Here is a 14,017-nt window from a genome sequence, read left to right on the forward strand (position 1 = left end):
TGGTGAATTCACATCCCTAAAAATGATCCTCTTTGGGGTAGGAAGCATCTTTGTTTTCTCCTTAGTGGTTGGGAGTAGGGTGGGATGGTAGGAAAAAGAAGTCCATTAAACCAACCAGTATTCCACAAATGTTGGGATATTCCCCGCAGGCTTCAAGTAGATGAGGGTAGAACCCAAAGTCAGGTCTAAACCCCCTCATCAGAACCTCCCGCTGGAACATTCTCAGCCCAAGTGACACAGTGGCTATTGAGCATTGGGCAAAAGTTCAGTAAGCCAACCAGTGTCCAGAAAACCTGTGTCCCCCCCTACCCCCAGCAGATGGCATTCCCACTGCTGAGGAAGCCGGCTCTTCCTGAGTGCAGCCCACTTGGACCTCCAGCCATTAGGAAATGTGCTCCTTCTTGTGCTGTTCCTCAGACTCCGATTTGCAGGGCAACAGGGCAGTCATCTATGTTTTTTGTTTTGTTTTGTTTTGTTTTGTTTTGTTTTTTAATAACTTGTAAAGTTCAGGGGCACATGTGCAAGTTTGTTAGGTAGGTAAACTTGTGTCATAGGGATTTGTTGTACAGACTATTTTGTTACCCAGGTACTAAGACTACTACCAATTATTTTTTCTAATCCCCTTCCTCTTCCCAGCCTCCACCTTCCAGTAGGCCCCAGTGTGTGTGGTTCCCCTCTGTGTCCATGTATTCTCATCATTTAGCTCTCACAAGTGAGAACATGCTGTCTATGGTTTTCTGTTCCTGCATTAGTTTGCTAAGGATAATGGCCTCCAGCTCCATGCATGTCCCTGCAAAGGACATGATCTTGTTCTTTCTTATGGCTGTATAGTTTTCCGTGGTGTGTATGTACCACATTTTCTTTTTCCAGTCTACAATTGATGGGCACTTAGGTTGATACCATGTCTTTGCTATTGTGAATAATGCTGTAATGAACATATGTGTGCATGTATCTTTATGATACAGCAATTTATATTCCTTTGGATATTTACCTGCTAATAAGATTGCTGGGTTAAATGGTAGTTCTGTTTTTAGGTCTTTGAGGAATCACCACACTGCTTTTTGCAATGATTGAACTAATTTACATTCCCACTAACAGTGTAAAAGTGTTCCTTTTTCTCGGTGACCTCACCAGCATCTGTTCTTTTTTGACTTTTTAATAGTAGCCATTCTGACTGGTGTGGGATGGTATCTCATTGTGGTTTTGGTTTGCATTTCTCTAATGACCAGTGATGTTGAGCTTTTTTTCATGTTTCTTGGCCACATGTATGTCTTATTTTGAAAAGTGTCTGTTCATGTCTTTTGCCCACTTTTTAATGAGGTGGGTTTTTTTCTTGTAAATTTGTTTAAGTTCCTTATAGATACTGAATATTAGACCTTTGTCAGATGCAGAATTTGCGAAAATGTTCTCCCATTCTGTAGGTTGTCTGTTTACTCTGTGGATAGTTTATTTTGCTGTCCAGAAGCTCTTTAGTTTACTTAGATCTCATTTGTCAACTTTTGCTTTAGTTGCAATTGCTTTTGGTATCTTTGTAATGAAATCCTTGCCCATTCCTACGTCCAGAGTGGTATTGCCTAGGTTGTCTTCCAGAGTTTTTATAATTTTGGGTTTCACATGTAAGTCTTTAATCCATCTTGAATTGATTTTTGTATATGGTGTAAGGAAGGTGTCCAGTTTCAATCTTCTTCACCAGCCAGCTGGTTATCCCAGCAGCATTTATTGAATAAGGAGTCCTTTCCCCATTGCTTGTCATTTGTCAACTTTGTCAAAAATCAGATGGTTGCATGTGTAGTGGCCTTATTCCTGGGCTCTCTGTTCTGTTCCTCCATTGGTCTATATGTCTGTGTTGTTTTTTTTTTTTTTTTTTTACCAGTACCATGCTGTTTTGGTTACCGTAGCCCTGTAGTATAGTTCGAAGACAGGTAGCATGATGCCTCCAGCTTTCTTCTTTTTGCTTAGGATTGGCCTTGGCTATTTCAGCTCTTTTTTGGTTCCATATGAATTTTAAAATTTTTTTTTCTAGTTCTGTAAAGAATGTCAATGGCAGTTTAATAGGAATAACATTGAATCTATAAATTGCTTTGGGCAGTATGGCCATTTTAACAATATTGATTCTTCCTATCCAGGAGCATGAATTTTTTTTCCGTTTGTTGGTGTCATTTCTTTGAGCAGTGTTTTGCAGTTCTTGTAGAGATCTTTCACCTCCCTGGTTAGCTGTATTCCTAGGTATTTTATTCTTTTTGTGGCAATTGTGAATGGGATTCTGTTCCTGACTTGGCTCTTGGCTTGACTGTTGTTGGTGTGTAAGAATGCTAGTGATTTTTGTAAGTTGTTTATAAGCTGAAGGATCTTTGCAGAAGTTGTTTATCAGCTGAAGGAGCTTTTGGGGTGAGACTATGGGTTTTTCTAGATATGGGGTCATGTCATCTGCAAACAGGGATAGTTTGACTTCTCTCTTCCTATTTGGATGCCCTTTGTTTCTTTCTCTTGCCTGACTGCTCTGGCCAGAATTTTCAATACTATGTTAAATAGGAGAGAGGGCATCCTTGTCTTGTGCTAGTTTCCAAGGGCAATGCTTCCAGCTTTTGCCCACTCAATATGATATTGGCTGTCACTTTGTCATAGGTCACTTATTTTGAGGTATGTTCCCTCAATACCTCATTTATTGAGAGTTTTTAACATGAAGTTGTGTTAAATTTTATTGAAAGCTTTTTCTGCATCTATTGAGATAATTGTGTTTTGTCTTTAGTTCAGTTTATGTGATGAATCACATTTATTGATTTGTGTATGTTGAACCAACCTTGCATCCCAGGGATAAAGCATACTTGATCATGGTGGATAAGTTTTTTGATGTGCTGTTGGATTTGGTTTGCCTGTATTTTGTTGAGGATTTTTGTGTCAATATTTATCAAGGATACTGGCCTAAAGTTTGCTTTTTTTGTTGTGTCTCTGCCAGGTTTTGGTATCAGGGTGATGCTGGCTGAATGAGTTAGGGAGGAGTCCCTCCTACCCATTTTTTTAGAATGGTTTCAGTAGGAATGGGTACCAGCTCTTCTGTGTATGTCTGGTAGAATTCAGGTGTGAATCCATCTGGTCCTGGGCTTTTTTTGTTAGGTAGGCTATTTATTACTGATTGAATTTCAGAGCTCATTATTGGTCTGTTCAGGGATCCAGTTTCTTCCTGTTTCAGTTTTGGGGGGTGTATGCATCTAGGAATTTTTCCATTTCTTCCAGATTTTCTAGTTTAGGTGCATAGAGGTATTAATAATATTCTCTGATGGTTATTTGTATTTCTGCAGGGTCAGTGGTAATATCCCCTTTGTCATTTCTAATTGTGTTTATTTGGATCTTCTCTCTTTTCTTCTTTATTAGTCTGGTTAGCAGTCTATCTGCTTTATTAATTTTTTTTTCAGAAAACCAACTCCTGGATTTGTTCATCTTTTGAATGTTTTTTTTTTTTGTGTGTGTGTCTTTATCTCCTTCAGTTCAGCTCTGATCTTGGTTATTTCTTGTCTTCTGCTAGCTTTGGGGTTGGTTTGCTCTTGGTTCTCTAGTTCTTTTAGTTGTGATATTAGGTTGTTAAATTAAGATCTTTCTAACTTGATGTGGGCATTTAGTGCTATAAATTTCCCTCATAACACTGTCTTAGCTGTGTCCCAGAGATTCTGGTATGTTGTATCTTTGTTCTCATTAGTTTCAGAGAACTTTGTGATTTCTGCCTTAATTTCATTATCTACCCAAAACTCATTCAGGAGCAGGTTATTCAGTTTCTTTGTAATTATATGGTTTTCAGCAATTTCCTTAGTCTTGATCTCTAATATTATTGTGCTGTGGTCTGAGAAAGTGGTTGTTTTGATTTCAGTTCTTTTGCATTTGCTGAGGAGTGTTTTGTGTCCAATTATGGGGTTGATTTTAAAATATGTCTCATGCAGATAAGAATGTATATTCTGTTGTTTTGAGGTAGAGAGTTTTGTAGATATCTATCTGGTCCATTTGGTCCAAAGTTGAGTTTGGGTCCTGAATATCATTGCTAGTTTTCTTCCTTGATCTGCCTAATACTATCAGTAGGGTGTTAAAGTCTCCCACTATTGCATGGGAATCTAAGTTTCTTTGAAGGTCTCTAAGAACTTGCTTTATGAATCTGGGTGTCCTGTGTTGGGTGCATATATATTTAGGATAGTTACGTCATCTTGTTGAATTGAACCCTTTACAACTATGTAATGCCCTTCTTTGTCTTTTTTAAATTTTTGTTAGTTTAAAGTCTGTTTTGTCTGAAATTAGGATTGCAACCCCTGCTTTTGTTTTCCATTTGCTTGGTAGATTTTTCTCCATCTCTTTATTTTAAGCCTATGGGTGTCACTACATGTGAGATGGGTCTCTTGAAGACAGCATACCAATGGGTCTTGGATTTTTTTTGTTTTGTTTTGTTTTGTTTTGTTTTCAGTTTTTGGTTTTTTTTTTAATCCAGCTTGCCACTCTGTGCCTTTTATTTGGGGAATTTAGCCCATTTACATGCAAGGTTGGTATTGATATGTGTGGATTTGATCCTGCCATTATGACGTTAGCTGGTTATTAAGACTTGTTTGTGTGGTTGCTTTATAGTGTCACTGTTCTGTGTACTTCAGTGTATTTTTGTATTGGCTGGTAACAGTCTTTCTTTTTCATATTTAGTGCTCCTTTCAAGATCTCTTGTAAGGCAGGCCCAGTGGTAAACTCCCTCAGCATTTGCTTATCTGAAAAGGATCTTATTTTTCCTTCTCTTATGAAGCTTAATTTGGCTGGATGTGAAATTCTTGGTTGAAGATTATGTTTCTTGAGGAACATTGAATATAGGCCCCCAATCTCTTCTAGCTTGTAGAGTTTCTACTGAGAGATCTGCTGTTAGCCTGGGATTCCCTTTGTAGGTGACTTGCCCTCTCCCTCTAGCTGACTTTAGCATTCTTTCTTGCATTTCAACCTTGGAAAATTTGATGATTATGTGTTGTGGGATTGATCTTCTTTTGAAGTATCTTACTGGGGTTCTCTGCATTTCCTGAATTTGAATGTTGGCCTCTCTAGCTAGTTGAAGAAGATTCACTCCTGTGGCAGTGTTGGATGCATGCAGACATGCTCACTGACAGGGCAGGGAAGGCAAAACCTGCTGGCACACACTCTGGCAAAGCAATGTTGGGGGTGGCTATGGGCCTTGGGGAAGCTGCTGTTGGGGGAGGAAGCAAGCAGGTTGCTGCATGGCCATGAGTGACACCTCACTGGAATTCTCCATTAGTCAGCCACGGTGCACCAGTGCAGGATGTGGGCCCCCAAGGTAGCTGAGGCTTTCCTGCAAGTGGTCTCAGCCAGGCTGTGGCCTCACGAGAGGCCAGCAGACCAAGGGTGCTCAGGTCCAGACTGGCCCTGTCTGATGGGCAAGACAGCTCTGCAGAGTTCAGGTCTGACAGTTCCCAGAGGGCTAAAGTCTCCTATGAGAACAAGTCGAGCCTAGGTGGCTGGGCATCCCTGGCCATGCTCCACTGCAGATGCTCCCACACCAAACCCTCTGGGCTCTGCATCAGCTGGCGTGCCCCACTACTACTTCTCTAAGCAGCTCTCCCTGCAAACTCGAGTGTCCACAGTGATCGAAGGGTCTCCTGCCAGGATTCCAGGGGCCTGTGGTGAGAGCACGTTGCTCCTTGTCAGTTCAGTTCACCCATTCCCCTAGAGTCACTGGAGGCCAGGAGTGAGTCCTGGTGTGCAGTAGGCCTTCCATGCAGGGTTCCCAACTTCCTCCCCATTCAGCTCAGCTTCTGTATCTTCCCTCCATGTACTCTCAGAACCTTCCCTTTGAAGATCTGTTAGGACTGTGCCAGTGGTCTTGGTCCCTCAGTGACAGCTGTTCCACCTGGCTGCATCTAGTTGGCCTTCTTGCCCCAAAAAATCTCTATCTGCATTTTTAACACGCGGCTGGAAGGTTCCAATGAGGTGGTTTGGACCTGCACTTTGGGTTCTAGTCTAGTCTACTTGAAACCTCTAGGGAAACACTTTGCTCTCAATGCATGCCATCTACAGCATGTCCTTCTCCTTGGGCCATATAGAATAGGGGTCTCTAACCCCTGGACCATGGACCACTACTGGTCCATGGCCTGTTAGGAACCAGGCTTCACATCAGGAAGTGAGCAGCAGGCAAGCGAGTGAGCTATTACTCCCTGAGCTCCACCTTCTGTCAGATCCGTGGCAGCATTAGATTCTCATAGGAGTGCAAACCTTATTGTGCACTGTGCATGCAAGGGACTTAGGTTGTGCACTCGTTATGAGAACATAACTAATGCCTGATGATCTGAGGTGGAACAGTTTCATCCCAAAACCATCACACACACACACACTGGTTTGTGGAAAAGTTGTCTTCCACAAAGCCAATCCAGGTTGGGGACTACTGATACAGAAAGAAATGTCTGATCTTTAAGGCCCAGAGTGATTTTTTTTCTCTTTTGTTAACTGTCTTACTTGCCTTAACCTCCATCAGGTTTCCCACAGCACAGCTACTAGCCGTACAAACTCACTGGAAAGACTTGTGCTGTTCTATCTTTGGCAGATCCTGCTACCTGATACTAAATGACTATTGCAGATAGACAAGCCTGACAGCTGGTATGAAAGCTCGCCTTTGACAGCTTTCAAAAAATCCCGGAGCTCCTCTCCAGTGGCCAGCATTTGGTCAGGAACGAGGGCACCAGGGCCTTGTCCTCAAGCTCCTGCTGGTTGGTGGGGGCATGTGGCCTTCCAAGATTAGGTCATGGCCCAAGGAAGCCCCTAGTCCAGAAAATCAGTGGACTTGTGTAAAGCAAAGGCCTGTGCTCATGGTGGTGGAGTGCCCCTCCATCGGCGCACACCCTGCATCTGAGCCTGGGTGCTCCTCACCAGCGGCTTGACCTCCAGCCAGTGCTGAAAACTCTGTACCTCCAAAACACTGGTGCAGAGCTGCATTTTTTAATACAGCCATTTGAGGGGGATATTAGAGTTGTTAGGCATTGTTGTACATTTAGACAATGTAAACTGCATAATGCAAAATACTTAGCACATTTGTATAGCTGGTTAAATGGGCTTAATGAAAAGGAAAAAAATAGGTTAATGTGCTAAATTATTATCTAAATGAAGCTCGTAGTGACTGATACAAGATTTCAGACCACATCTACATGTAGTACCATAGAGACACTGTGTTCAAATGATTTTAACCTAGAACTCCATCCAGTCCCACAGGGAATGGGATGTCAGTAATATTCATTTCCACAAGTGCCAGGGAGGTCCTGTCCAGTGCAGTGAAGAGCAGAGAATAATACGATGAGGGAGGCTTGACATTGAGGTAATTAAACTAAAATACTTGCCCAATCAGAACGCAAACATCCGGCCAGGCACGGTGGCTCTCGCCTGTAATCCCAGCACTTTGGGAGGCCAAGGCAGGTGGATCACTTGAGGCCAGGAGTTCGAGACCAGCCTGGCCAACATGGCAAAACCCCACCTCTACTAAAAATACAAAAATCAGTGGGGTGTGGTGGTGCACACCTGTAATCCCAGCTACTCAGGAGGCTGAGGCTGGAGAATCGCTTGAACCTGGGAGGTGGAGGTTGCAGTGAGCTGAGATCACATCACTGCACTCCAGCTTGGGCAAAAGAGCAAGACTCCATCTCAAAAAAAAAAAAAAAAAAACTGCAGACGTCCAAACAGCATGCATATCCCGTTAGTTCTATGACGGTGGCTTGAGGTGTTGGAGAATTACAGGTGCTGTCTTTGTTAAAGGTGCATTTGGAATTTGTCTTTGGGAACTGCCCACCCATATACTGTGGGGTAGCCTTGGATTATCTGTGGTGGAAAATCTTTCAGGTTGTGCTTTTTTGAGGTAGGGAAAGTGATACTGGTTACAAATCCATTTAGAAATAAATCATTTGGAGGAATTTTAATTTTCTTCACATTTTTTATACATCTTTTTTTATTATCTGGATGAAAAATATAGAGAAAAAGATTGAATATATTTTAAATTGCATGGAAACCAAATGTAAGTTGAGTAAAAGTAGATATTCATATTGGTTATACTGGTGGTAGGAAAATAGGAGAAAGATTTCTGCTCTGGAATTTGTTTGGTTTCCCGGTGGTATTAGAAAATAATTTTCTGGCAGGGTGTAGTGGCTTACGCCTATAATCCCAGCAATTTGGAGAATCACTTGAACCCAGGAGGTGGAGGTCACAGTGAGCCCAGATCGCACCATTGCACTCCAGCCTGGGCAACAAGAGAGAAACTCCGTCTCAAAAAAAAAAAAGAAAATAATTTTCTCTTTAGTCAGTATTTTCACCAAAAGTTCTTGTTAACATGATTTGCAAATTTCAGAATGTAATGAAGTCAATGAACAGATTGGTGTTGCAAAATACTGAATTCCTAATCTAGGTAATCTAGAAAAAATGTTTTGGTTCCCTTCTTAGTGAAGCCTACCATGACTATCCCATTAATAATGAAACTTGCCCTCTTCTCTTTCATCTTTCCCCTGTAGTACTTACCAACTTCTAACATGAATAATTTACTTACTAGGGTTATTATTCTCTCTGTCAACACACACACAGCTAGCATGAAGTTCCATACAGGCAGCAATATTTGTTTTGTTAACTGATGTAGCCTAAATAGACCAGTGCTTGGCATCTAGTAGGTGCTCAATAAATTAGTTTAAAAGCACTGAATGAATCAACCTGAGAAAAAGAACAGTGTACTCTGAGTCCTTTAATATCTGAAAATGCCTTTATATTGCCCTTGAAAACAAATGCCTGCTTAGCTGGACGTGGTTCATGCATCATATTCTTTTCTTGCAAAATTCTACATAGTGTTCTATCATCTTTTGGGATTTAGTCAAGCCAAGTCAGATGCCATGACTATCCTCGTGACTTGGGTCAAAGGCTCACTTGTGTCATTGATTCCTGCCTTTCTCATTTAGCGGCTGCCCCACACATCTGCCTCCAACTCCAGCACCACCTTTTTCCTTCATAAGGTCCTTACCCACCCCCTTGGTCCCCAGTGCGTAATTTCCTATTCTCAACCTCCAGGCAATTGGTCTGTTTTCTTACTGCTTTCTGCCAGACTAAATAGTCATTTTTAATGACACAGCCATCCTATAATTTCTTTCTTCTGCAGTCTTTCCTTTCTGAACCTCTGCTGTACTCTAATCACTTCACTGCCCTCAAGGAAGGCTCACTGGTTCCCTCCTATCCTCTAGTTTGGATAGAGGATGAGATCCAAACTAGCAGACAACCCAAGCCACAGACTCTGCTAATGTGCTTCAGCTTCCCTTCCAACTTCAGTTTCTCACGTCTCCTTATTAGAAACTGTGTTCTCAAAATTCCACAAAGAGGCTTGGCACAGGCATTCACCTTTCCCCGTCGGGTTTACGCTCTTCCCCAGGCACTTTTGTGATATGGGGGACTTGCTCTACCTTCAAGCCCTGAGGTCCCAGCTCCTCCTTTCTCATGCTGCTCCTTCTCCTGGGAGACCAGCAGCATTTATGTGGCACCGGGGCTACACTTGATTGTCGCTGGCCAGCTTTCCTTGTATCTCTCTGTGTCTTTTCTCCTCCATCAGACTATCAACAATTCGACTTGATATGATATTGCCATTTTTTAATCAAAATGATTGAATATTCTTAATTTCCTGGTTCACAAAAAACTTAAACTTTTCCCAAAGTTATTAATATGTGCTCTCCGTACATAGTAGGTGCTTAACAGACATTTGTTGACTGATGAACAACAGGAAAAGAGAACCTATGAAATAAGGTAGCAGGCTTCTCTCTAGCTTAATTGGAGGTAAGCCAAACCCACTTTAAGTCACTAGAAAGGTCTTACCCACCCCTTAATTAAGCCAATGTTTAATGAAGACAACTTAAGCATTAGCTAACAAGTATATTCTAGGTTTCAGTGGTGCTTTCATTTACCTTGAGTTTGCACATGCGAGCCTTGGAGAGGACAGACCACTGGGCTCCTGTGTCTCCGTCATTGCTGAAGACCATATGGCATCTGAGAATGAGCTCTACTGAGTTGGATCTTCAAGCCCAGGGTGTCATTGGCTAGAGCTGTTATTTCTTATCTGTCTAAATCTACCACAGAACTTTTGAAAAATCCTTTAAGTTGGGTACCAGATGTTGTCTGTAATACTTTTTAAAATTGTAGGAAAATATGCATACCATAAAGTTTGCCATCATAACTACTTTTAAGTGTGCACAGCTCAGTGGTGGTAAATACATCCACACTGTTGTACAACCATCATCACCATCCATCTCCAGAACTTCTTCATTTTCACAAACAGAAACTGTCCCCATTAAACAACAACAACTCATCCCCAGCCCTGCAGCCCCCCAGCCCCTGGCAACCATCATTCTACTTTTTCTATGAATTTGACTATTCTAGGTACCTCATATAAGTGGAATCATACAGTGTTTAACTTTTCTGCAACAGGCTGACTTCACTTAGCATAATGTTCTCAAAGGTCATCCATGTTGTAGCATGTGTCAGAATTTCCTTCCTATTTCAGGTTGAATAATATTCCATTCTATGGATAGAGCACATTTTGTTTATTCATCTTTCAATGGACATTTGTGTGGCTTCCACCTTTCCAGCTATTGCCAATAATGCTGCTGTGAACGTGGGTGTGCAAATATCTGTTTGAGTTCCTGCTTTCAGTTCTTTGAGGTATGCAGCCATAAGTGGAATTGCTGGATCATATGATAATGTTATTTTTAAATTTTTAAGGAGCTGCCAAACTGTTTTCCATAGCAGCTGTACCATTTTACTTCCTACTAACAGTGGATAAGCGTTCCAATTTCTCCACATCCTTGTCAACACTTATTTCGGTTGTTGTTTTTTTTTTTTCAGGGTAGCCATTCTAATGGGTATCACAATTGTGACACTTTTATAAAATGCAGAGGAAGTGTCATTCCATTAGTACTTAATCTCACGTCTGTAACTGGATGTGGGAACTTGGTCTGCATATCCTCAAACCAACACACATCTTGGCATTAAAAAGTACATTCAACTTACATGATATAGTACCATCTTGAAAGATTAATTTTTAGCTACCTTAACCCACAGGTGATGTGCATGGAGTCCAGTTTACCCAAATTTGGAAAAGTGGAAATCTGAAAGAAAATTAGCCCAAGACTGGAGATTAGTTCTAAAAGTTGTTGCTAGAAGATAATTAGCATTTCAACTGGCCAAGTTGAGCAATAAAAATAGAAGTATTTAAAAAATTTTTAAGTATAAAAATATAAAAGGAAAAATAAAAGTAGTCTTAACCATCACCATTTCCCCTCTGCCTGTAACTTTAATGGATTTAATCCTCTCAGATAGGGGCAGGCAACCCAGCCCCACTGGGACAGTTGGACTCGAAAGTTTTATCTGTCTCTGCACACTTTAGACCCCCTTTCTCTTTCATGCACATCTGTAGCTCTTCATTCAACCATTGTTGAGATGTTGGTTCCTGTGCTAGGCCATGGGTTGCAGTAGCAAAAAATATACACAGATCTCTGCCCTCAGGGAGCTTGCATTTTATGGGAATCCATACGTAAGAAAACAAATCATGCAAGTTATGGATTGATGGAGAAACAAAGTTGTGATGGAAAATGAGAGGGCCGGGTGTGGTGGCTCACGTCTGTAATCCCAGCACTTTGGGAGGCCAAGGCAGGGGGATCACTGGAGGTCAGGAATTCGAGACCAGCCTGGCCCTGGTTCGAGACCAACATGGTGAAATCCCATCTCTATTAAAAATACAAAAATTAGCCAGGAGTGGTGGTGCCCGCCTGTAATCCCAGCTACTCAGGGCTGAGGCAAGAGAATCGTTCGAACTAGGAGGCAAAAATGAGGTGGCTGCCTAACTTAATCAGGATGATTTAAAAACAAAAATAGAGAAATTTTATCCATTTATTTTTGTGTGTGTTGTCAAGATACAGACATAGAAATTTTACTTTTTTAGACAGGGTCTCATGCTGTCACCCAGGCTGGAGTACAGTGGCACAAACACGGTTCAGTGAGCCTCAACCTCCTGGGCTCAAGTGATCCTCCTGCCTCAGCCCTGCAAGTAGCTGGGACCAAAGATGCACACCGCCATGCCCAGCTAATTTTTGTATTTTCTGTACAGATGGGGTCTCACTGTGTTGCCCAGGCTGGTCTTAAACTCCTGGGCTCAAGTGGTCCACCCGCCTTGGCCTCCCAAAGTGCTGGGATTGTAGGCATGAGCCACCATACTTAGCCCTGGAGTGAATTTTTAACACAGCCTCTTTGAAGAGTTACAATTTAACTCTTTAACATTTAGAGACTTCGAAGGAGCCAGTTATTCCCAAAGACAAAGCACGAAGCAGGACAGCCTCTGTGTGGGCCCTGAGGGAAATGGGGATAAACTTGGAGCATGCAGTGCTTGAAGGTAGTGTGGAAGGGGGCTGGCCAGCTTGAAGAAGGCCGAGGCAGAAATAGTTCGAAGTAGAAAAATGTGCATCAAGAGTTCAGTTTTAAACGTTCATTTTACCAAGTTTTAATCATGGTAAATCCGAGATGCTGTGAGCCCTGAAAGGGACTTGTCAAAGACAGTTGCATGTGCCAATCTTGGTACCAAATGTGGGACTTCTCAGGGTACAGATGGCATTTAAAGCCAGTGAAGTAAGTGGGCTGTCCAGGTAGAGGACACAGAGAAAGAGGAAGGGGAGGTTCAGAAGCAATGTCCACTTAGACTTGGAGACTAAGAAGAGGATTAGAGGGACAGGAAGAGAGAGAGAGAGAGGGAGGAGGGCCAGACGGAAGTCAAGTCAGATGAGGATAGAGACAAAACCCCCTGGGACAGCAACAGAAAAGCCAGTGACCTTGACATGAGCAGTTTGGGTGGAGCAGGGGGAAACACAGATTGAAGAAGATCGAGGAGGGACCGGAGGATGAAGAAAAGTTTGGAACTGAGAAAGAGAAATAGCTGGAGGGCTTGGGGGGCATTTCCTGAGATGGAGACACCAGAGCTTGTTTACTCGCTTGGGCAAACAGTCTTGGAGACGGGGATGCGAAGACGGAAGGGGGGTGTCTAAAGAGGGAGGGCATCAGAGCTGCATCAGAGGAGGCTTGGACAGTGGCACAGCACGACTGCTGCTACCTGGAAGATAAAGGAATGGGAGATGCAGCTGCCTGGGGATTCGATGACCAGAGGAGGCGGGGGGCCTGTCTGATGGCCTCTGGTCCCCCAGGAAGTCTGAGCCTGTCAGTGGGAGAGTTTTGTGTCCTCAAGTATGGGTTTTGAATGGGTTTTGATTACCCTAAAAAAAGTTGAGTTAAAAACTAAAGATACGATTACCAAACCCCGGTTCTTCCTTAAGTTTCTAAATTTGGCGTGCAGATCTTTTTGCTCTATTTATAAACCTAGCATTTAGTAAGTCCTTTTCATTACTTGGATTAATGTCTACTTTCATTTTGAAATTGAATTAAATAAACTCCTTTAAGTATTTTAACTACATTTATGTGTCTATTCATTCCATTTCCTTTCTGAAGCACTTAAGCTACCTTATTAACAAATAAACCTTTCCAAGTACTTAAGTAACCCTTGGAATTCTAATAAACTTAGAAATATAGTGAGTCTTAATTTTCTTAAATGCTCCAATGCTGTATATTTAGTAAGATTATAACCTAGAATAAAAAGCCTAAGTTCAATTATGCATTTTAAATTAACAGGCCCAATTATCTTAAATTTTATAAGCTCATAAACTACCAAATATGCACAAGATTTTTAATCTCAAAAATATTAATACCATCAGTTTGATTCTCTTAAACATTTCTACATTTAACTCAAAATCTCCCTGGAATTAGGAAATGTTTACATACAAAGAAATCATTATCATCCCCAACAATGTTGGTATAACTTTTCCAGGAGGTTTCTGAGTTTACCTTCTCAGCTTCTGGGATTTTTCAATTAAAAAGAAAAATCAGAAAGGTCCTCGACCCAGACACTGGCTGGGGTCTTGCCTACAACCCCTGGCAGGCTAAGTGT

Source organism: Pongo pygmaeus, chromosome 12 (assembly GCF_028885625.2).
Source record: "Pongo pygmaeus isolate AG05252 chromosome 12, NHGRI_mPonPyg2-v2.0_pri, whole genome shotgun sequence".
Taxonomy (NCBI): Eukaryota; Metazoa; Chordata; class Mammalia; order Primates; family Hominidae; genus Pongo; species Pongo pygmaeus.